Raw genomic sequence first — 26719 nt, forward strand, 5'->3', positions numbered from 1 at the left:
TTGTGTCTGTCTGTGGTAATGATGACCATCCAGCTAATTTTCAGAGGATCATATTGACACTAACCTTTGGCTCACCCATCTGTTCCTGGCTTTATTGCTTCAAATATCTCCTTTCTGGCTCATTGTTAAACTGGAATAAAGGCAAATTCCTCCAAGCACAGCAGGGCTCTGCTGGGCCATTTCTGACTGCAGAATGCTGCTTGCTAGAGTCCTCTGATTCAGTTGCTCTCACCATTGAGGATTTCTTACCACTGAACATCTTGCTGGATACTGATGGCAAATAAAACATCTGTGGGTGGCAGCAGGCTTTCCTCTCAAAATAACAAAGGAACATAACTAGTCTCCCATCTTCTGGCATTGTTTTCAAGCTCCCTTTGGGTGTCTTCTTTCCAGGAAATTAGTAGCTCCTAGGTTGTTACATTCAGCACAAACACATGAAACTAAAGGTTAGGGTGGTTAGCTCTGAAACCCTTTGGGTTTCTGTAGTGACACAATAAATAGTCCAGCAGAGCTGCAAGGTAAATTTCTATTGCATGAATGAACAAACATATCAAGTATCAGAGTATTTTCAGTGCATTCATTCATAATTCCATATATACTGATTGGTAAAGCCTTTAACAGTGCCAAAGTTGTATAAGCAGAAAAAGCTACTAAATCTAATGTATATTATGAAATTAATGTTTTCTGTATTAGCATTTTCCCACATTTTTTTAATGTAAAAATAAAGAATGCTTCATCTTTAATTCTGATTTACTCCTAATTTTGTCTGACACATTATTTTAATAGAAAATATTGCCTTTTTATATTTTTCTACTCCAAAAACAAATATACAAATGCAAAACAAAGTAAAAACCCAAAATTCAGAATATAAGAATGTTGTAATTACACCAAGCTAGATTTGTTGATTTGGGAAATTTTGTCCTCCAGATTGCCTTGCTTTCAGTGCACTATAATAAAACATATTTTTAGGTAATTTAAAACATATGTTTTGAAGTGTGTTCTGCAGCAGCTGAAGAAAAATGTGAGCAACTGAGCCATTAAAATTATAGCACATTTTGCATACCTTAAGTGCAGATACTAAGAATTATTCTGCATTGCAATAGTCTTATTCTTTTAAATTAACTTGGAGTGTCAGGCTAAAACACTGGGCCTGGATGACAGTTAAATGAAGGATCTTTACTCTCCAGTCCAGCAAGCTACACTGAAAAACAAGGAAGGGGGCAGGGAGGCAACAAAATTGTCAAGTAGATGAATACCGCCCCTTAATATCAGCAGTAATGGAGAAACTGTTTGCCATCATGCAAATCTGTGCTTAGTGAGCAAGAAACACCCTCCAAGGTTTTCCATCAATGTCAGTTGCATACCAACACTGTTTAAAACAAGTAGCCTAATGTAAAAAGCATCATACACTAATTTCCCATTTTTTTTCTATCAAGCAGAATATTTTAGTGACTAAATTTGATGCGTTTCTATGTGTATGTGCTTTCCTACTAAAAGGTACAGTATTTAAAGTAAAATAATATTTTATTTTCAGACTGATATATATTTTGGTATGCCACAGTCAATGTTATGGAGAAAAAAGAGAGGTAAACCCACATTTCTCTTTAAGGAACAGATGTACTTTAGTTGACTATTTGCAAGTATAATAGGAAGCTGTGAGTTTGGGACTTGAAAAATGGTTATGTTACTTACAGGAAACATATCAAAACTGAGAGACAGCTGGAAATTGCAGTAGATCAGACACTGGAAAAATCCAGGAACCTCCTGCCAAAATCAGATACAGAAGTATTAGATCCAAATGGATTTAGTTGACTTTCATCTACACAGCTACCTACATATGCATGTACTATACGTCTCTTTGAATTACATTTCTATTACCAGTACATTTTCAAGACAATTGTTTGGGGTTTTTTACCCCTATAAAGACATTACCTAATTCAAAATCTTCTCCCCATCTGAGATTACCTATGTATTTTGAAAAACCTGAACAGCTGACAAACTGTCTATGCTTAAGAGGAATCACTGCAAAAAACCTTTCAGACCACTGTCACTCTACTTGCTGTGCACACCACCATTGATATGTTTCCAGGAAGACTTGCAAGATTCATGCCATTTTAACACCTGGATGGCTCTGAACACTATCTCTTCCCTTTTTTTGTATAAGCTATTTTTGAAGTTGTTTTGGTTCTACTTGTTTCTAGAACATTAATATTTAACTGTCTATCTTTTCCCACTCATTTCCCTGAAATCCCTTAACAATGTGAATCAAAATCAAAATATTCACCCAAAATACTTATAACTTTCACAGTTCAATAACATGGGGGTAGAATTGGACTCCTAGATATTAAAGTTACAGTAAGAAAATATATCACTCTTGGTATCCCACTAACATGAGCAGGGAAAATCCTTACCTTGCTAGAGATGTCCCAATGCATATTTTTGATGTATTTTTACAGGATATATGCTGGTCCAAAGTCCCTTCACAATATTTGTTCCTACAAAGTGAGAACAACTGTGTCTTTTAAATTGCCTCTCTTCCTTTTTTGTCCTTGTTCATTGGATTTATTTTGTGAATTGCTTGCTTTTTACTGACTCTTGATACCATATCACCTCCAGAACTGCAACTTGATTCTAGAAGTGAAACAAATGAGGAGATTCTTAAATAAAATTATATAATAAGAGAACAATGAGGCACATGAGACCATGGTATGTAGCTTTTAAAGGGCATTTCTTTTTTTCAGTGTAAGAATCAGCTGAGAATGTTTGTATGGAAAACCCCTGGCTTATTTGCTCCCTGAAACAGAGATTTCAGCTGTGGAAAAAAAGGCTGGAGGACCTGTGGTTCTGCAAATATTTAGTGCAGTTCAGATTAGATTCTCCAATGAGATAACAAATAGGTGTCCCAAGGAAATTAAGCAGTGCCAGGAAAGTTCCAGAGAAGGTTTAGATGATGTCAGAACATTGTGTTACATTATCATCCTGGTGTTCTGACCAAAAGAATAAGAGTAACTTTGGTGACCAAATTTAGTGAGCAAATTACTTCTTCTCTATCAGGAAAACTTCTTTCCAATCCCTTCTCTGTCTTCCTTACATCCCAAAACTGAGGTATCCGAGATAATTTCAGCTCCACTTCCTCATGATGAAGGTTTTGATTTTTTTTTTTTTTTTTGATTCAGGATCTGATAGAATGCAGCACATTTATACATGAAAAGATAAACAGAGAAAAGCTATTACCATGAATGAAGAACTCTGCTTTACTTTATCAGTTACTTGGTAATTATTATCAGTTACTTGGTAGTTTCACTGGTTGCTTTTCTACTATGTTGAATTTTGAGGCAAAGAACTCAAACCTGACAAACAAAGTGTTCTGTAAACATTAATGAAGCCTTGGAACAAGCTGTGAGCCAGGTAGTTATTATTAGGCTAATTCTACAAGTGTGTAGCCTGGAATCACAGGAATTAAATTGCTTCTCTGTCAATGAAGCATTCAATGGCAGAGCTTAGAAGTCATGTATTCCAGTTTCCACTCCTTTTACTGGACAACACTCTGCCACTTAGGATCAGCAGTTTTTGAGAAGAAGGGCTTTTAAAAAACCAACATATACATCATTCCTTGTAAAAAAAAATGAAATTATTAATATTTATATCATAGCAGACAAGTCCTTGACCTAAAAAGAGGTAGTTGCACAGTGATGTGGTTGCAGGCAGCAGAAGTGACATGGGAAAGAAACGCACAGGTGTTATTAGGAGAGGACAAGGAGAGAAAAGAAAAATTAACCTTCTAATTTCCTCTGGTAAATCTTCTATCCCACCTTCTGTACAGGGATCAAATGATGCAAAGTCCTGATAAAGTCTCAGAAGGAAAATGCTTATTTCAGCAGATGTCTCCAGGTATTTTCTCATTATGTGCCTCTTCAAAAATGGCTGAGAAATTACTAAAAAGTAAACTTCAGAGAAAAAAGTAATGTTTGATTCCTAATATTTTATATTTTTCTGCACTGAAAAAAGACATAAGAAGTAACGATAGTGATATAGAAGTGTAGAAAGGGTAAAGAAAGTACATGAACAGCAGAGAGGCACTTGCAGAGGACAGTCTTCTTGAAGCAGTGCATCAAGGTCAAACCTTACCAACTACCCCGCTGGAATATGCAAAAGTCATTCTCACTAAGCTATTGATCTTCTGAAATGTTAGACATCTTTTTGGAAAATGTGCTAGAGATTGTGGGAAACAGTGTTATAAAGCACACACTGAGTTTCATGAGGGTGTATGTGAAAATACAAGCAATGTATAAGATATGCTCTCTGATTATAGTGCAATTAAACAATTATTTAATTATTTCCCAAAATCAAAAGAAGCCAGATCCAAGCATGTGAGGGGCATAGTAATTCAAATGCAGATACATTCTTTTTATGTGAAGGCTACAATATTTGCTGACAGGTTGGGAAACAAACCAGGGAATCTAAGAAGCTAAATGCCTAAGTCTCAGCAATTTGATCCCAAGCTTTTCAGCTGAGATCATGAGAAGCGGATATTCTCCAGGGATATGGCTCACAGGAGAACCTGTGAGGCATACAAACAAGTGGGTTAGACCTGCATCATGTAGCTCTTTATAATTTTTTTTTCCCTAGATATGGCTTTGTATGTGTGATCCATCAAGACAACTTTGATCCTTTGGAGCACAGCAACTAACAAAACAATAATAAAAAAAAATGGCTAGGAGCAAAGATACACATATAAAGAGTTAGGGATTATAGGGGCTTGGCTATGATGGACAGACACAGGCATTCACTGTTTAAAAGATAACACGAGGCATAATACCTTTTTTTTTTTAAACACAAGCTTTCCCAATATCCTTCAATGTTTCACGCAGAAAGACCCACACTAATTCTCCAAACAATGACTTTAGAGAGTAAGGGAAAAAACAGAAAAAGATGTGGAAATTTGAAAGGGAAGATTCTGATGAAATACCTAGGAAAGAAACAGAACCTAGTCAAACTTTCCTGTCTCAGGCTTAGTTAGAAAGGACCTTGTGAAGGCTGACTCTAACCTTTGCATGCATCACCTTAGCATGGTAGCTGTGAGCTCCACAGAAAAAGAACAATATAGTTCTGTGAATGCACTCAAGGAGACATCTCTTGACTGCTGTTTTTAGTGCTGAATGAGGAATTCATTTTTCAGTAGACTCTAAATTATTGTTACCCCTGCTTACAAAAACCAAACCCACAGGCAATTCAATGGGGCCATTTATGAACTGTAAATCTGGAAATTTGAAATAATGGGAAAAGGAAATATTTCAGCTACTCCACTCTCTTAGCAGAGATTTCCTATAACCTTGACTTTAAATGCTGAGCTACATAATGCATGATTATATATTCAAATCCTTATTTGACCTCCTAAGTGCACACCACTTTAAGAAAAGACATTACTAATGGGATAGAAAACATACAGTGAAAAAAAAAAATACAACAAAAAATGCAGACTTACTCTCACTAGAATATTTGGTCAAATTAGGCAATTTTACATTAAAATGGATTTGAAAATGTAAAAAGAATTAGAATTCTTTCTTTTTAGTAATTTCATGTATTTAGGATTACTATTTCATGTTAATGGAGATATGCATTTTTATTCTGATGTTAGGTTTTTTAAATATTTAAACTTAATTTCTTTCTGTGTTATCATTTTTATAGTGTACTGGTGAACTTCATATAAGAATATATATTATTTTATCAGATTGAAGGTGCAAAACTGTAAAATTTAAAATATTCATGCTTTCAATAGCAAAACACCTATCAAAACGTAATGGTTCAACATTGATATTTCAGAAAATACAGCATATTTTACTATATTTCTTTTTCATTATTGTCCATCAGTGCCTTTATTTTTTCTCTTCTCCTCACAAAATGTCCGTATTTAGCTTTAGTTCCGACATTATGCTTGAGGTGGTCAACTCTTAAAGGCTCTTTGCAGTAAGAGCAAATTTAAACACCCAAGTGAAAGTGATTTACATAAAATAATTTGACCTATAAACAGAGCTGCGCTGTCTTTCTGTTTCACCTCCAACTTACTTCAGTACTCATCAAGCTTGACAATGTACAAGTAAGTGTCTGTCCTGCGTGCTCACACTTGTACCCTTTGTCCAGCCCTATCCTCACATTCTCCATGCTAGAAATGGTTATTAGTACTTTTGTGGCTCATCACTGAGTTTCTTACAGAAGTTTTAATTTTCCCCCCGGGATAATTTTATTACATCAGACTTCTTACAGTATTTTATTTTATTTTATTTTATTTTATTTTATTTTATTTTATTTTATTTTATTTTATTTTTTTCTCAGAGTTTAGTGAGGTTGCTTCCTGCTACTCTTACTGGAGAGTTCTCACTCACTCACTATGCAGATAAAAATTTTTCTCCCCCTGTTTTAGAAACAGTTTTTGGTCTTACTGACTGCTCTTCAGAAGAACTTGCTCACTGGTTTCAACAGGCAGGTTATAAACCCAGAAATGAATAAAAGAGTAGTTGGCAGAATTCCCGCAGAATTTTGGACTCTTTTGTAATTGTCTGTGATATCAAGTGAAGGTTTATGCTGTATTTCATTCATTGCAACCACTTTCAATATACTTCTTATTTTATTCCAGTTTTACCTGTTTACCTTTCAGTCCAGCTTCTGGATATATACAGATCTACACGAAATTCCAACAAGACTTTGGTTCATTCCTTCCTATATTTTTATGCCATTGCTAGTGGAAATCTTAGAACAGTGAAGTTCAGCTTTACCCTGGTAATCATCTTTACTGCATTAGAAAGTAGACTGAAACTGTTGCTAGCCTGGATATTTTGAAGGCAAACTTTGGAAACTGAACTTCTTTCCAGTTTTATCACTTGAACAAAAATGCCAAACTAATCGAGCCTATTGTGTTTTGAAGGAAATTATTCTATTTTACTTAACATCAGTCATTATGCATTAAATCCCAGGCCAATTTGAAATTTTTTTCTGTTTATTGCAGTGAAAGAGATAGAGAGATAAATATGTGATGAAGTCCCAATAATCATACTCTTCATAAAGTAGAAAAGTGGGTTTCCAAAATTTACTTAGGGAAATTAGATGCTTAAGTACCTTGAAGTTTACAATACTTTAAAAGTTTAATTAAATAAATAAAACCCTATTTAAAATTATGATCCAAGGCTCCTTGACTTTTAGCAAAAGTGTCACCATTGACTTCCGTTCATTTTTTAAGTCCTAAAAGCAGGACTACACAAAAGGTCAAGTAAAGAATCCAAAATATGCCTGTTTTGGCACACGTTGAATTATTTTTTGAAAGGATGCTGAACTAATGTCCTTGCTGTTGTAAAATATTAAGCAAGAAAATATAACAGTATTTGACACGTAGGAGTGCAAATTTAAACAAAAGCAGAGCTCATGTATTGCTTTTGCATTCTATCTGGCAGTCAAACTGAGACTTTATAAAGAATGGCAAAGCAATTTTCAATCATGTATGTTATATTGTGTAGGTCAAATTATTTTATGTAAATCTCTTTCACTTGGGTGTTTAAATTTCAATAAAAATGTAATGATAAAAAGTGTGGCTTTTATTTCTCCTTCTTTCTCCAATTCATTCTGAGTTTTGGAGAACAAGTGTTTTATTGAGCATGACACCTAAAAGAGGCATTGTTTTAAAAAGGTGTTAAAACAAGAGTCACATATGTTTTGGATAATGGAGGTATTACAGGAGGCTTCCCCACACAACCTTTCGTTCCTGTAAGCTGGGGCTCGTGGAGTTGTTTCTGTAGGTTAGTTTGAGTTCACTTGAACTCTCAGATCACCACATGAGGGTAGCTTACCTGATGACTTACAACAGCATGGTGCATTTTCAGAGTTTCCGATTGTTATTTTGCTTTTCAATGCTGTTTTCATATGAGGGGTTCCCTGTATAATGAAGAGAAAATATTCTTAGTGCTAAATTGTGCCTAAAATTAGACAGTAACTTGCTTCTCTCTGCCCCTAAAATTAAAAAAAAAAAAAAAAAAAAAAAAAGAAAAAAAAAAAAAAAAAAAAAAAAAAGGAAAAAAAAAAAGAAATAGAATTCACTGGTTTCAGAGCTTACCTAATAGTACATGCTTTTCTGAGTCAGAATTCAGTTGCCATGTCAGGCTTTCACTTTGTAGCGAACAACCTAAGGAAATGGATCCTAAGCTGATCTCTCTTCAATATGTAGATGACTGCATGGCCTCTGAAACACTCTGCCTTTTTGCCTGCCTCATTATTTACTTTTGAAGTGAAGAAGAAAGATGACATGCACCTCTGAGAGCTAGAGTATTTCCTAGCAGCAAGATTCACTTTCATGTGTGATGTGGGTTAGATCCCAAACATTGGATAATATGACACATACTATGCTATTGTACAAGTTGTGAATAATAAACATTAGAGAAATCCACACAGGGAATACCATGTACTTTTGGGGCAAATTCTGAATTCAGAAACATAATTGCAGCTCAGGGAAGATTTTAAACACCCATCAAATAAATACATTTGTGTCTATCTTCAGTTCTAAAACTATAGTTCCTTGCAAATACAAGGAGATAAGGTGGTTTACACCACTGGAGAGTAAATATTTGTGGGGTTTTTTCTCTTTTGTCTGAAATACGATTGCCCCAGGAATTTTTGGAACAAGTTAGTGGCAGTTTGTACCACAGAGCTAAAGAAAGCATAGGCTGGAATAAGAAGAACTAGGCAAGAATTAATGCTTTTGCTTTTATGATTTATCTGGAGGTTTGCATTATTTCATGTCCTTAGTCAAATCTAAAAGTATAAAAAAGGAGCAATGGAAGCAAATTGAACACAAACAAATCTTTGCTGAGATTAAGTCAAGTTTGTTGGGTTTTGTTTCCAGAATGCCTGTGAAATTCAACATTAAAAGAAATTGTTCTGATAATGAAAATGAAAAAAGCACTTCTAAGCAGCAGCTTAGAATATTTTGTTCATTTTCCAAACAATTTGAGGCAACATAATGTAATCCACTGTTTCCTTCCTGAATTCTTTTATCTTTAACAACACAATCTTTTCAATTAAAATTTGTTTATTTTACACAGGTTCCCGAGTACCACCAGTATGAGTGACTAGCAGCAATGTGCAGGGAAGGGGGAAAAGTAACTTTCAGTTCATTTAATGATTCAAAATCTGTGGAAAAGTTTGGTCAAATGAAAATTCAGAATGAAAACCAAATTATTTAAAGATTCCTCTTCTGTTTTTCTTAACCCTTTCTCCTGTTAGGGACAATATAATGCAGCTTGGTAATTCCCCCCCCCCCCCCCCCCCCCCCCAACGTGCTATTAACTTCCTGTCACAAGATATTGTCATATACTAATTTTGTCAATAGTGTCACTATATTAGGTAACATTGGTGACATTTCAATGTCACCAGATCTGTCTTTCCTCTTTCTAGAACCTCATGTGTAGTTTTGCCTTGGTCAATAGAAAAGCTTAACAGCAAACAGAATTCAATGACTACTTTGACTTCTGAAGAATAAGGACAACTATTCCCCTGTGTTTTGTAGAAGCTTGTCAGGGATTGCACAAGGACACTTGCACATATAGTATATAGTTTTATATTTTTTCATTTGCCAACATAATCTTTCCAGACAAATTCTCTGGATAATTCTTCCAGCATGCTGAGGTCAATTCCTTCCACTTTCTCTTACCTGGAATCCTTGGTCAGAAATTTTTTTTAGTTTAGTTTTGTTTGTTCCTAAATAATCCTATCAATAATTCGGCCTCATCCAAAATTATCTCCTCTGTTATCAACTGAAAAACCCCCATATCTACTGCTTCCTAAAATGTAAAGTACATATTGCTAACTCCCTGTAAGGAAATGTGAGCTAACAGGGAGCATTGGCAGTACTCTTCCTGATGAGAGGGGATCCTTTTCTTTATATCATACAAACTCAGCTTTGATTCATTTTTGCACTACACTTATGCTCTTAAAGAGTATCAGAGACATACTATAAAATCAGAATCAGTCAATGTTGCACAAAGTTTTTGACACTTTCTCTGTGGGACTGTATGGAAAGGATATCACCCTGTCATGTCATCCAAAAATGGAGTAACTTCTAAGAACCATATATTACAAATATTCATTCATCTGTTTATCTTTAAGCTCTAAGAACAAATTTGGTGGTTTTTCCTGAATTGCCTGCTGAGTCTTAGGGTTAACACATGTGTGAGTTCATGTGGGACTGCAGAGTAACGTGGCAGCAATCTTCCTGTCAGTTCACGACTACATTATCTACTCTGAATGAGCTCAGGACTTGTCATGGAATTAGTAATGGAAATGCTATAAAGCACAGCCACATACATGACACAAAGCATAGGAAAACATTTGTAGTTGATTGTCTTAGCTTTAAAAAATTAGTCTGTTCATATGGAATCTCAAAAACACTGACAAATCCCTCCATGTTAAAAATATAATTTCATCTAGTATTAACATGGAAAGATGGCAAGATATTTGTATCCTTCCATCCACTTGGCTTATGCCTCTGAAATAAATGTCTTTTAGTAACATTACATTGCAGGAACCTGCTGTGACAGACAACCATATTTTGCATAATCATCAGTTTTTGTTAAAGACATATGTAAAACAAGCCTTAGTGAGCAGACCATTGAACAACCACAATACAACTGATTACCTGTGTTTTAGGTGGAAAATATTAATAATAACCAAAGTGTAAAAGGAATTTAATTTCTTCCTTCATTGGATTTCTGGGGTTTTTTCTCTCTTCTTTTTTTTCTCCAGTTTAAAATGTCACTATTTAAAACACTTAACAAGTACAGTAAAAACTAAGTAATAGAATGGAATTTTCAAATGTTAGCTGGACTGCATTTGGATAATATTTTGGGATTTATCATTCCCTTGTAACTCCAACTGCTGTTAATGAGAGTGATCCAGAAATATTAAGAGAAAAACTGTGAGCTGGTAATGGAGAAGCTCTTTCAATACTTCTATGTACGTGTCCATGCCTTCCATTATATTCAGAAAAAGAACACAGGAATATCAGAGGCAGCTTCTTACAGATCGGAGAAACACATAGCTAATAAAAGATAGCTAATAAAAGATAGAAATTCTTGAAATTAAATAGTTCATTTTTGTATACATGAAAGATAGATTTTTTTTTTTTAATTTTGCCTTTAAAATTTGATGTCAGTAGGTCATAATGAAGTACAGAACTGGAACTTGGTAAATCTTTTTTATTGCCTCAAAGTAGTATTCATTCCCATTAAAACTTACTGATAATTATTGAATGATAGTTAGCAGATTCATAGTACACAATCTTAAAATACTTTGCATGGCAAACAAGTTAATTCATAATTTTCCACAGAAAAAAAATTAGCTGCTTTGTGCTAGAAACAAACCAAGATATTTTCTGTAATATCTCTTATGCCAATTGAATAGGAATGTGTTTTACTACCACAGGCATACGCAGTACTTGGAATTTAAATATACAGAATTTAAAAGAAAGTAAGATGAAGCAGTAGTCACTCTTGAGTTTGTATGGATCTGTCTCTAAATGCCTGTTTCTTTGTCTTATGACTGTTCTGCCAAAGTACCTTCACTTTTCTAGTTTTCACACCTGCAAAGTTCAGTTAGCTTTCTTCCATTTTTTCTGGGAACAGACAATGCAATACTCAACTCTTACCATTATTAAATCAAAGATTACTGGATAACTTGCACACATATTCTGATGGAACATTCACCAAGCCAAGCAGATCAAATGGATACTTACATTAAGCTATGACTTTGATGAGGGTCCTTAATTTGGCTTCTTCTCCCCACTGAGGTTCTGGTATTATAGGAACTTATATACAGTCCACATGCAATAGAAGAATCAGACCTACTTCTCCTAAATTTGACTGAAATAAATCAACAGAGGGGGAGAACAACAACAACAACAAACAACAACCAAATAAACAAAAACCTCAAATCAATCCTAAAAAACACCAACCCAATCCAAAGAAAGAGAAAACCCTAGAGGCAATCAGACAAAGTATTTGGTACGGATTTTTTATAAGTTTCTATAACACTCAGTGATAAAAAACGTAAGCCAGGGTACTTAAACTGGTTATGTTGGTTGGTCTTGGTTTGCTTAGTTTGGGGTTTTCATCTTTTTTTTCATGTAAAGAATTACAGTTCCTAACCTCGAATTTTAAATGTCAGATCAGGGGATTCACTGCCATGAACTCTTGCATTAGCTATCAATTTATTTTGGGACATTGATCTATGTGTGAGGATAATTTTCTTGAAAGATCTGCTTTTGCATGTAACTAGCTGAGAGTGAGTCATCCTTTTCAAACCATTCTGCAATACTGCCTTTTTTCCACATGTATTTCTTTAAAACAAAGCAAAATGACACAAAAAAAAAAAACAAAAACAGGTTCCCCAAAAGAAGAAAACCATTTTTAAATTATAACAAGTAGAAAAACCATAGACTATAAACTCAGTTTAAATCAAATACTGACTTTAAAAAACAGATGTACAAAAATCACTAATTCATGAATGGTATTTAGCAAACATTTCATGTTACACATTCAGAAAAATAAGCACCTATGTTCAGCTAAAGATGTTTAAAACTTACTTAATATGTTCAAAATGATCAATAAAGATATGTCACAACTTATGGGATGAAAGACACAGGTGAACCTTTCCCTCCACTCAGCATAGGTGAGACCCCAAAGTGGAATAGAGAAGATCCTTCATGACCATCAGGAAGCACTTTCTTACAGTGACCAAGTACTGGCAGAGATTGTTCAGAAAAGCAGATGAATTTTCCACTATGGTGATATCCAGAAGCTATCTGGACATGGTCCAGAGCACAAGTTGAGCATGGAGGTCAGAGGAGTTGACAAGCAGATGTCTCTTCCAACCTCAGCCAGTCTGTGATTCTGTAAAACAACAATCCAGTCTTCCTTCTGAAATATTTATGCGTTTGTTGTCCTTTTAAGTTAATGCAGTACAATACACACACTTAGGGATTTGACTCTACTATTTCATTTTGCTTCCTTTTAAGAAATCACTACCCCTCAGAAATATTTCTGAGGAGCAACAAATATTCTTCTATTGTTCCCTGCTCTAGAGGACAACTAGTTTTCCACACTTTAAGTTCAGCTTCCAGGTTTTCTTAAATACATGACCTTCACAGCTTATTTGTACTTCTGACCTTTCTAACTTTTGCTTTTTAACCATCTGCTTTTTAACCATTCCCTGAATACTGAGACTTGCAATAATAACCATTCTTCAGTAATGATTGATTCTTATGTAGCTGTACACTTTACAGATATGGAAATTTAATGTAAAAAACTCTCTTTTCTTGATTCTGTTTGAAACAGAAAGATGACATTTTGTACCGTGAGTTAACTGTTGTAATTTTTTTTCCAGAGACTCTCAGTTTAATTAGTCTTTAATTGCTGGTTAATTATTCTCTAAGTAATCTGCTTTTCATTCACATATTTAATTGACAGCAGTATTTAAGCAACTTAAGGTGATCTCTTTGTACATGAATTTGAAACAGAGCTATTAAAGCAACTTACATAAGGTAATGCTGAACTCAGCATCATTTGAAATGAATTTTTTAAAATGCAAGATTTCCTTTTAAGAAGCGTTTCAGTCTGGTTCTTCTGGAGCTGCTAAATAGCCTCTGTAAGTGATAATTTAAACATCATGGTTTACTTCTTGCTTGTGTGATTTTTTTTTTTTTTGGCCCCTGTGTTCATCTTCTCTCTTCATGCCAGCACTAACAGGGCTTCACAGGATGTGCAAATCTACACTGGGATAACAACATCAATCAGATGTCACGCCTCAGCATTTCAGCCACCCATATTCAGCAATACTTTCCCTAAATCTAACTGGATGAACATATTCCAATTCTGTTTTGATTATCTGCTCTTTCCTGGACCCCTGCAAGTTCTTTCTTCTGAAATAACAAAGATGAGACAATGACTGGGGCAGATCTGGGACGTGATGGAAAACATTTTCTAAGTGCTGTGGTGGTAACTTACTTACAGCTCAGAGCCTGGAAGAGCTGCAAGATTTAACGTTAGGAAAAGAAGTGTCAGACTGCTATGGGAATAGTGATTTTTTCAGTTCAGTAAATTTTTTTCCTGGTGAGAATATTTAGTCATACCCACCAGGCAATTTCCAGCTGAAAGGCTACCTTAGATTTGGCAACCAGCTTGATGATTTCTGTGATCTGCCTGAAAACACACATTATTGCCTGAAAACACGCTAGATAAGATGAGTTAGATTAGACTTTGAAGTAAATAGATGGACAATTTGTCAAAATTTATGTAGGAGACACTGCCTTACACTGTGCAAGATATTTCAAATAAAGGATGTTCCCTTCATTCCTTCTCCCTTTCCTTCTCTTAAGTATTTTAGAATAATCTAAAGAAAGATTTGGAGTAGCAAGAAAATTTCTATTTAGGGTCTCCTCAGACATTGCCTCCTCATTCAAAGGAGAGGAAAATTTAAGTGTCAGAAATTTTTGTCAGTAATCAATAGTAGCTTTACATCCTGAGACAAAAAAGTAATAAACCATCCACAGTCCACATAGTTACTTAAAAAGAAGTAAACCTCAACTACAACCTGTAGACTGTTTATGAAAGTACAGAAGAAATAAATTGCTCAGCAAAGAAGAGGAAAATTTCTAAATAAGACCTAATGTCAGAAACATTGAAATCTTAGTGGCTGAGCAGGAGAGAAAGGTATACTTGACAGAACTGACCCCAAAAAAAAAAAAAAAAAAAAAAAAGATTTGCATCTTCTGACAGGACATAGAAAAAGTTGTGGTCATAGATATGCACTCATATATGGGAATAAACTCAGTCCCTCCAATGGGCACTCACACCCAATTTTATATTATTCTCTTTGATCATCATCCTGCTGCAATGTGTAAGAAAAGTGTTTGCTTTCTATAGAAGAGACAAAGATGTGGAGAAGGTTCCTGAGAACAAATATTTGTAGGTATAGATAAGCATCTTACTTTTTGCTTCACTTCATCACATAGGATGTAAGGATGTGTAGATATAAATTAATTTGAGTTTTCAATAAGAGGGACACAAGATGGTAATCTTATCAGTATATTAGATCATTAATAAAGACAGGTATTTCTCACAGAAATAGAGTAAAAAAGACAATAAAAAATATCAGATGTGAATTCTTTTTTGGCTGCAGAGACAGCTTTCTGCAAACCAAAACAAACCCCTGAACAAATACCACCACTTCTAACTACAAATGTGTCTGGAATCATGGAGAGCTTGCATCCTCAACACAGGAGGAGGTGAGATATCTGATTCCATAAGTGGCTTTTTTGGTCTGAAGAAGGATAGAGGTTAACATGTAAGAACAGCATAACTGGTCTTTGGGAATACACCTTTATTCAAATGTAAATTCTATGGCAATTATAAATTGAAGGCAGTGAGGTTAGAGTGGTTACAGTTGAGGGAAGAAATTAGATATTAGCTCAGAATTTCTATTTGTTAGGACAATGATGAAATGGTTCTACTGTAGCTCATTATTCAATAGTGTTTAAGAATTCTGTGCATATATTTTCCTTGGCTAAACTTAACATACCAAAATAATTTTGCTCTGTTTTTATGAAAGTTGATTTAATATAGTGCATTTTCTTTGACACCAGATTTTCAATAAACTTGAATTCAACCCTGGGAATACCAAATGGATTGAAGGAATTAGCATATCTATTTGAAATAGTGGAAGGAAAGGAAAAGGAGAAGGAGAAAGGAAAAACCCAGGATATTTGGTTTTCAATAAAGCTTCTGGTAAAATCTGAACTTCTATAAACTGATCCCTGGCTTTTTGAAAATTAGAGGAACCAATGTAATATTTTTAAATTGGAGCTTGACCTGGGGAGACGGAGGAGGGAACCAGCAGGAAAATACTGGTCATTGTAATATATGTTATCAACAGACTTCAGTAAATAGAATCGCAATATCTAAAATTAAATATATTGTGTACATTGGGATTAAAAAAAGTCATTGGTTTATTCTGGGCATTGGTGTACACCAGTCAAAGGCATGTATTTTGGATCTCTTATTCTCATTGTTGACTGTGTACTTAATGTAACTGTCATCCAAGGCCCAGTGTTTTCAAATGAGATTTAGTATTCCTTCTCCATTAGACTGCTATAGATTAGGAAAAAAAAATGTTACAGGAATATTTTGTGTGTGAAAATGAAAAAAAATACCTGTTACCATTTAGAAAGCTCTGTTAACATTTGGTAACTCTGTTACAGGAGTTCTATTACTGTAAAAGATGGACCCTGCCTATGGAGTTGCTGATCCTTGATTATCACAACTTCTGGGCCAGCTGCACACCAAATAAAATAAGCACAAATATAATATTCTTTCACTTCCCTGTATGTCAAGAAATCTTGTGGACATAATTTTGAATCCAGGTATGGGAGGAAATATTGAATGACATGATATATGGGTTGGGTTTTAATTATTTTTTTTTTTTTTTTTTTTTTTTAATCAGTAGAGATAGATAGATATTTGAATCTAAACAGAAGCAACCAAGAATATTCCATTTCATTTTTTATCTGCTATACCAAAATTCCCAGTTCTGACATTTTTTTTGAGAGAGACTATGATAGTATAAAATGTTTTTTATCATAACCTGCCTGGCTGCAAGGCAGGACCAGATTATCTAGCCTGTGAAAAAATTAACCAAAAAACTTCGAGTGAGGTAAAAGGCGATTACTTGGCTTTATTCACTCTCCTTATGTTGGACAGTAGATATAAGCGACCATAATAATTGCAAAGAGCTACTCATTGTAAAAGATGTCAGCCAAGGCTACTAATCCTGCTGGGATGAGAACTACAACAACAACAACAAAAAATTTCAGGTTTATTTGTTTGAGGCTGATTTAAAACAGCTAAGAAATATTGTTTGTTTGTTCATTTGTTTCTTTAGTGTAGGCGCTTAAGTAATGCCCTAGGTCAGGGCCTGGATGTTTATCACCTATGGCGAGCCCATCAGCGTCAATAACTAGCTTTCAAAAGTGCATGATACTGAAAATTTGTTCTCCAAACACAGCCCTTCTTGTGAATGGAAATGTTTTGTGTGGGGTGAATCAAGTGGGAGTCTTGATTGTAGCTGTTCCAGAACTGTAATCCTGACTTGGTTACTGTGTTTGACCTTGGATATCTCCCAGCTCTGTGCCTCAGTTTTCCTGCCTGTAAGATCCAGAGAGCAATGACTGATTCTGAGACCTAATGAGCTGTTTGTATAGAACAGAGAAGATGCGAAGTGAAACAGTGTTACTAGAGTGACTGCCTAAGAACTGTTGTAAAGAGCAGCTTAGTAAAATCAAGAGAGCTTTTGTGCCATGTATTCATCTGTACTTGCTCCTCTAGATGACCCAGAAGGGATTAACAGCTATTCCTAGGTTAATTGTCCTCCATGGCATCTCTTCTCTAGAGTCTGGAAGGGATATGCTGCCTGTAAATTCAAATCCCCAGATGGATTTTAGCAACTAATATGGTAAGTGAATTAGCTGGTTTTTATTAGTTTTTCAAGCAGTCTGATGGATCTTAGTCATCTAGAAGGGTCCAAATCAAATGACAGCTGCTTTTGCATGTTTTCTCTGCAGATGTCATTTTAATTACTAACATCAGTGTTACACGTATCTCCTACAAGCTAATACTGTAATTCTTCAGCTCAGATTTTCAAGCATTTCAGATACTATATGAGCTTAAGTACTTGTGTGGAAGATTAAAAATAATAACGAAGCATGTCCTATAAATCAGAATGTCATTCTTCAAACTTGTTGGAGGATGGCAATACTTCTGTCTGTTGGGCAGACAAGAGCAGTTGCTATCAATTACTTTAACATGAGTACACTTCACAAGACCATCCAAAACAGTCCAATATTCATTGATTGTATTATTTGAGCAATTATAATGTCCTTATAAAAGCTTACAATAAGAAAAAATATTGCATTGGAGAAAATAAGTAGTTTCAAGGGAAGTTAGACTTCTAACTGCTTTTAAATAGCTGAATCCTAGTCTAATTTTTTAGTGATTTAGCCAAAATTATCATGCCAGTATGCCATACTACTAAGAGCTGTCAAACATCAGATGCACTGGGGCCTGAAATCAAGTTTTTTTCCAAACTTGTGGAGCTGCCATTCAAGCATTAGTCTGTAAAACTTGTGATGAAGAAAACGTGAAGCATAGATTGTCTATGAACAAATCTATAACATTTCAAATGTGCAAATCTTGCAGGACGCAGCAGACTACTAAGACAAGATTTAATACTTACAAGATACAACAGTATGACTCATGCAAAATTCATTTTAAATAAAGTATTTAATGACTGGAAACAGCTGTAACCTTGATGACACTAAGTGTTTTGGGACTGCAGAAGGATAGTATAACTTGTTCAAAGAAAAGCCACAAAGCTGGGGAAGGCTATGAAGCACAAGCCCTGTGAAGAGCAGCTTAGGGAGCTAGGGGTGTTTAGCCTGGAGAAGAGGAGTCTCAAGGGTGACCTTTTCACTCTCTGCAACTGCCTGAAAGGAGATTGCAGCCAGGTGGGGGTTGGCCCCTCCTGCCAGGCAACCAGGAATCGTATGAAAGAGTATAGTTTTAAACTGTATGAGGGGAGATTTAGATTAGACATTAGAAAGAAATTCTACACAGAAAAGGTGATTATATATTGTAAATGTTATCAGGGAGGTCATGGAGCCACCATCCCTGGAGGTGTTTAAGGAAAAACTGGATATGGCACTTGGTGAAGTGGTCTAGGTGGCAAGGTAGTGTTCAGTCATAGGTTGGACTTGATCTTAGAGATCTTCTTTAACTTAATTAACATAAAAATACCCTAAATCATAGCTATTCATGTTAAGAAAAAAGACTGTCTTTATGTTTCTACTGAATTTCTCAAGTAAGCTTTGTATAGATGGAAGTAAGTGATTTTACTACCTCATTTTGTATAACTGCTATACCCAAACAGCAAAGGTTTTATCAAGGATTTTAACCCCTGCAGTTATTTTTGTTTTCACTTCATCATTAGGTCTTATTTTATGTTATCCTTCCCCCTAGGATTATTATTTATATAATTTACTACAGATGGAACAGGGACCTCTGAAAATGTATTCATTTGAAAAACTGAATAAAGAAAACACACCCGTAGTTGAGAAATTCTGTGTATTCTTTAGTGTGTCGATACAACAAACTAACATATAAACTACTGCTTGAAGAAAGCAAGCATTCAATATCACTCTATTTTCAGTGATGGTAATAATAATTATATTGATGCTGCCATCGTTAGAGTTCTGCTGAGCTGGTGTGGGGAAGAGGGGCAAGGAAAAATCACACCACATGGTTGTTTAAGATGTTAATTTGTCTTTCACTGTAGTTAAACAGATTTGTTTTCTTTTTCACTAACATTACTTACAGCAAGTTTCAGGTGAGACCTGTATAGAAAATAGATGGAGTACGCAGGTGAGGTAAAAAGGTCCAGTGGTGTTATTATTGGAAGGACAGAATACAAGCAGAATTACCTTATAGCAACAAGCAGAGAGAACATCTGCAAAGAGGACTGCACCATGCATAGATATGAAAATAAACATCAAAAATACAGAGGTGCATACAGACACATAGAAAATCTTTTGATAGATATAATCCTGGGCTTAGTAACAAGGAAAGTTTTTTTCTGTGTGCAGGGTTTGCTATAGGAAAGCACTGGGTTTGTTTTTTAAAATCTTTTTAGAGAACAGTAAGAAAATGATGGGAAAAAAGTCATACTGCTTTTTAAAATTGATTCATGCTTTTGTGATTCTTAGGTACATTCTTCTTCTTTACACTTTACAGCATAAACAGAGAGTTAGAATTAGCTCTGTATTTATCTGTATACATCTGATCAGTTTCCAATGGGAGGTATATGCACCAAGGTCTTAGTTGATGAACAAACTTTTAAGTCCTAAAAGATAAGTCCTTACAAGGTTTATAAGACCTAAAATATATAAGACATTCAGAGTGAGTGGATAGGACTCCATCAGGTGTATATATGCACTCAGGAACTTTTATTCTTTCCTTTTCTGAGACAAAGAGAAGGAAGATTGTCCATATGATATAAGAAGCAACAGCAGCTTGAAAATCTGAGAGCAATATGATGAACTCATATGGCGAAACATTAAATACAGAGAATCCCCCAAGTGATATTTCCACTCTGGTTGATCATAAATTATTTTATTATGTTGCTTGGCATGTGACTTATCACAACATCCCAACACGATCCACTGGAAATAGCTCACTGCAGTATAATACATCAAAAATGTAGAAGCACAGGAGGAAACTGATACATCTCACCCTAATGAAATACAGATTTTGTCTATCCATTTTGTTAATTAGCAAAGTACCTCAGATCTAATTATGAATCTATCTTTAATATGCTTGCTTCACCCTGCACATCATGAGCATAGCGTGGTAATTATGCTACATAAAACTAAATAGAAGTTATGTCCTCTGGTGTTTGACTGCAGAATCTTTAACTTTGTGTTTGGGGATATTTTAATTTCTGAAGTAATTTTATAAAAATATTACTTAAATCAATCCTCCTCTCTCACCCTCACTTTAGTTTTTGAAACTACATTATGAATGCTTAATGATAAAGTATATTTTATCTAATGTATCTTTAAGACATCTTCTAAACCTATATTTAACCACAAGGTTGACAAGACAGTGTTTTGTTCTCATCTGAACTGCCCAACTCCACAAACAGCCCTCATTAGCAATCTCCTTCATTAAGGAAACATGGGGGACAACTGTTATGCTTCTTCAATACTTGGAACCTACAGAGTGGAGGTCAGCTCTGGAAGACATTTGCAATCTGGAGCACTGTCTGCAGGTAGTGCCATGCTCTGGTGTACACAGAGACCTTGTGATGAATGAATGAGCTTGGGGTAGAATAAGATGCAAAATATGCAAAATACTTAAAAGCAGCCTAGACAGGTCTTTGCTTTAACCTTGATAGTGCTGTAGCTGTATGTAGGAAGAAGAAAAATGCTGACTACCAGCCCTCTCTTGATCCTGTTTCTGGAAGAGAAACTGAGCACACAGTCAGGGATGTAGCTGTGCTGCAGCAGGATAGACAGCTGGATACCATGGAAAGGGTCATTTTGGATATTTAGCCAATATGACCTCCTGTGCAATATCCATTTGATCCCAAATATCTCCCAGCATTGAACAACACACTAAAAAGAGGGAGTAATAAAGAGATAATCGTCAGTTGAAGAGCTAGTATGTGAAACACTAGAAGCTATGTTGCATTTTAAAACTCAGTACCAATAAGGTAGACCCAGCATGATACCTGGCAGGGAAGACTGGGGTGTTAGGACCAGGACAGAAAAGTGGAAAAGTGCAGTACGAAAATTTGTCTGAAAACACACATATGTAGGGAAATGACAAACTGATTCAATGTTTAAATACCACGGGAACATTTGACTGAAAAAACTTCAAAAATGTAAGATAATATAATAGCACTATTATATTATCTTACTAATATACTTTACTAAAAACTTGAAAACAGAGGCAACAGCAGAAGTCAAATCTCACGTTCAGAGCAGTAGTAGAATATAGAACTACCATTGTCTCACACTCTGAAGTATGAAAACCTCACTTGTCCTTCTACTAATTTCATATAGTAAAAGGACCAAAATGTACTTACAAAAGTGTTTCTTGACTCCATAATATCTCTTGCCTATTTATACTTCAGCTATAAATAAAGTAAAGACAGAAAGTCCTAATTTAAAAGGATCTTTTTCCTGCCAGAACAGTAAGATGATGAGCTATTAAATGGAGAACAAAGAAATAGTAATACAGTATGTTAAATACAAGTGAGACAGCTATCACATTTCTATTCAATACTTGAAAATATGCCCACCTTTTCTTACACTCATCCTTAAATAGCAATTCTGGCATAATTGTTCTACTACTACATGTAGATTGCTAGTGTCTGAAAAATTTTAATCTATGTATTCATACATTTATGAGAACAGCTACTAGACAAAATTAATAAGATATCAGTTGCTAGTACCCACAGGATTGAATTGTTATTTTCAAGGAAGAAGCTGCAATTTTTTTTTTTCCGTCATTGTTCCTTGATCAATTAATTCTGTTTCAGTTCAGTTCTGTATTTTCATATGTAAGTGGCCATATCTCATTTTAAGAGTTGAGCCTAGGGGATGGAAGGGCCAAGAGGGGAGGAGAAGGTCTAAGAGAGAGTCTGATCTCGATGGCAAGGTTTAAGAGGCAGATGGAAAGTGGGCGCGGAATCAGATTTGGGCCAATGGGATTACAGATACATGATGGATCAGGGCAGGACCACAGGATTGGGATATACCATACATTTTGGAGGGGTGAGACAGAGCATACCATTTCAATAAAATGCAATATTACAGTCTTTCAAAGCTAATGAATGCATGCATAGAAGTGGAGTTAGAGAGGATAGCATGCATATACCTCGAGATACTGTACTTTCACTGAAAATACTCTTTGAATTGGAGCACCAGCTGTAATACAGGGTTTGTATGAGATTATTTCAGTTCATGCCTGCCCTTAACTAGACAGTAAGTCCTTCATCTGTTGATTTCTAAACTGACTTTTGGTGGGATAGTGAATGTCCTTGTGTCCTTTTTTCCTCAGGACTGAACTTTACAGTAGAGAGTAAATCTGTCTTGGACCAGAGACAGGGCTCAGTGATGTCAGTGAGAAGCTAGAAGCCAAGACAGAATCTGCTGTTGGATGGTGGAGTGGGAAGTGAGCTCCTGAACTGAGAAGTCTAATCCTTGATCACTCTGAGGAAGCACATCAGAGTCTTTCCTTACATAATTGTTAAATTTTGGTTTAGAAAACAGTATTTTTTCCTTGGCATTGTACCTTCTCTTTATACCTACTATCTCCCTGGTCGACTGCCTTTTAATTTCACTGCCCAGTAATAAGAAAGACTTTCCTAATAGATGAACAGCTTATACTGCAGCCAAAGCAAAGGTCTATTGCACCCCCAAAATCAGAAATACACTAAGCAGGATTTAAGAAATATTAGGTTTCTTTTAAACTTAGACATAAGAACAGTAAGTAACAATGTGTAAAACCATTTTTCATCCTGTAGCCCTGTAACAACTGTAATGCTTTAGGGAATAAGCTTCAGGCCTTCAGCTAAGTGTGCCTAGGCAAACTCTGCAAGGCCCCAGTTGTCGTCTATTAGGAGCGTTGCCAATTTTCTGTGAGAACTTGTGATATGAACTGGAATTTGTTACATAGCATTTCTTGCCAGGATGTACAGTTTTGAAAGTATGGAGTATTTACGTGTTTGAAATATGAATATCTCTTCAAAGCAAAGGCTCTGGAACTGTAAGCAACCTGATCATGGACAATTACTGCTCAGTGAAAATATGCAACCTTTAAGGAAATGAGGAGGCACTGGGCAGGGAAGAAAGAGCCAGGCAGCAGTGCAGGGAACTTGCCATAGCAACCTCCTTGAGCACTCCACAGAATCTCTGTCACTGCCAGGGACCCAGGACTCATACATGTCAAGAAAATCAGATATTTTACAAAAGGGAAAGATCCCAGACATTTTGCCCACATCAGTGTACCCCATGGAAGAGCTCTGGAACCTCTCCCTACACTGGGGTGAATCTGACTGCCCAGGGGACGAGCACTGAAGGACCGAGGGCTCACCCTGGGGGTTGAATGTGGCTGCTAAACACCCACTACTTAAATTTTATACTGAGAGCAACTAAAAATTACTAAGGACTAAGCATTAGTATGAAGGGCATCAATGAATGTCAATCTGGTTAAATTTTTCTTTGGAGCTCAAACTGACCCGGCTTATCAGTCTTATAAACATTATAGTAATATTTAGGTGTCTGATACATCCTTGTCCATATATTCAGTTGCTGCTATATCAGTTTGTTTATTAAAATTATTCTTTTTTTAGGTTTTAGGCCTAGATGCTGTACTTTTAAAACTGATATCTGCAAGATTTTACTTCATATCTGACCATCGTCTTCATATTGCAAAGATAAAGAGGCCAAGTCTCATTTCCTTTTTATGTTAGAGCTACAGGCAAATATCAAGGAATCTTAATAAGCTCTGGTCCAGGGCTAAGTAAACTGAACAGGACATGGGAAACTATGACCCGAGAAATCGCTGGACACAACAGGTAATGATGTGGGAGGATGCCAAAGGTTACAGACAGCACTGTGAGGACTGTCAGGGACGCCTGGGTTTCAGAGGTGGTTAAAGAGGAGGTGAGACCTGAAGCTAAACATCACAGACAGCTGGAGGGGAGCATTATAGACCTTTTGGGGAGGACAGCTTTAAAGGATAAACAGCACTTTGACCGCCTTGTTAGTTGAGCATGTAATGCTGAGATTACCTAGTAAGCAGAAAAAGAAACATCAAATTTAACTATGTGTGTAGCAAGAGTGAGCTCAGTGGAGAAAATAATTACCAGTAATTATTTGCGACAGTGATGGAGTGCAGAAATGATGGTGAAGAGGATGGTAAAGTAATAGGAAAAAAGGCAATAAAATACATAAATTATGTGTTTGGGTATGTCCAGGGATATGTCCTGTGGTTCACTGCAGCTGGAGGAGGACAATAAAGCCAAGCTGTTCCAACCATAGCACATGCTAATTCAGCTGCCATGATCAGGAGGAACTGGAGTCAGTGGAGTGAGGTGTTTTCCCTTGCTAGCAAGGAAAAACCCAGGACAGATGAATTGAGCAACCTGATATCACACTGTCAATGCCTGGTGCAGGCCTGAAAGCACCAGCCTCCTCCTAAAGATGTTTTGACTGTTTTGGCCTTGTCTGCCTTGATAGATGTCTAAAGCACAATTTTGCTAGGCATTCCTCACTGAAATTCGTGTTTCCTGGATGTGGTAATCTGTCTTACACACAGCACTCAAGACATGTTTTACAATGATAATTCATACTTTTCCTTTCGCATTGTACCTACTTGAATTTAAGTACAAACATAAGATATTTGACTTTTCAACTAGTATCTCAGCAAACACTGTAAACTCAGGGGTATATTAAAATATAACATATGGTGATCTTCTGACATCCATTACCAAGTTAACACATAAGATCCTGTTTCTGCCATAGCACAATAGCTCTTCCAGATATGGAAGTATTCAGGAGTTAAGTAATTCTAAATATTCTCATGTCAAAAATCAAGGTGAATGCATCTATGTTTGGTTTTTTTTGTTGTTGTTGTTTTTTTTTTAAAAGGTTAAAATAAGAGTAAACCATAGAGTTAAGGGGAAATGCCTAAATTCTCCACTACCTATATTTCAATTAAAGATAATAAAGAGATGTTAAGTGAATAACACTCCTTCTTTGAAGGACAGTGAGTGTGAGTGTACATTTCCCTTGAGAAGGTCTTTTTTTTACAATCTGGTCATATCGATCTTTCAGCAAAACCCTGGAGCAGTAATTATACTAAAAGACAAAGAAAGTGAACACATATTTACAGCTAGTGAACAGTATGATAGACTTATTCCAATCTCCAGAACATTTTGTAGAAAGGTTTATGGCAAACTCTAAATAGTTGTTCATACTATGTCACGAACAAAAAGCATATATGCTACCTTCTCAGAGCACTCACTATATCACTTGATTTATCATGAAAACACCAGCTGGTGAATTTGTGATACAGACACAAAATTCAGAATTTGTTTACTCTCATTCCAAACTTGAACTTTTGACTGTATTGCTTTTTCGTTATTAACACAATATAAACCCCCACAGGCCCGACATTTGCTGAATAGGTCAGATTCTCTCTGGTTAATTTGTCATACTTCAATGAAACATACTGAAGTTTTTCAGTGCTAGCATGAAAAACTAAGTTGCTTTTTAAAATGTACATCAGCTTGCTCCAGATTCAGTGTAAAGACAAAGTAGAATCCTTTGACATATGGGGAATATTTTTCAGCCAAATAATTAATATTTGATACTCTTTTGGGTTAAGAGAGATTGGTATGGGATAAAATATAAAATGTTTGCAAATATCTGTGAAGATCAAGGCATAGAACCAGTAAAATAAGATTTTTTATTATTTTTTTATAAAATATTTGTTTTCCCATGTACCTAAGACAGATATTTATTCTGTATGTTATGCTGTGACCCTTTCAAAGCACAAGAATCAGACTCTGAACCTGAGTTTTTGCATAATGCCTCTAGATATAAATACATACTACCTCTTCCTAAATCCCTTTCCTCAACATTACCCACTACCTTTGCTTGAATTAGTAAATTTTTGTCTTTTTGAAGTCTTTAGTTAAAAAAGTGTAGTAGTCGTTCTGTGCTTTAATCATTATACCTGCACATCTCCTCAACTGTTCACCCCACCTATACAGATTAAACTTCTGCTGCCTTTTAAAATGAACAAAGCAAAATAATTCCCACCCTTTTTCCCCCCAACTCAGAAATGGATCAAGACCATGGGATAAATAATGTAAATAAAAAAGAAAACAAGTGGTAACTTGTTTTCCAGTACATAACCCTGCAGATTCCATAAGTACTTAGAAAAATACTTGTATTCACAATATTTTTTTTCTTAAATGTCTAACATATCTGGTTGCTCTTCCATTTAAACAAAATGTAGGAGGACTGGTCTTCCTATATCTGCTGAAGCACCCACTGACC

This window comes from Pyrgilauda ruficollis, unplaced genomic scaffold, assembly GCF_017590135.1.
Source record: "Pyrgilauda ruficollis isolate IOZ18807 unplaced genomic scaffold, ASM1759013v1 scaffold43, whole genome shotgun sequence".
In the NCBI taxonomy this organism is placed as follows: domain Eukaryota; kingdom Metazoa; phylum Chordata; class Aves; order Passeriformes; family Passeridae; genus Pyrgilauda; species Pyrgilauda ruficollis.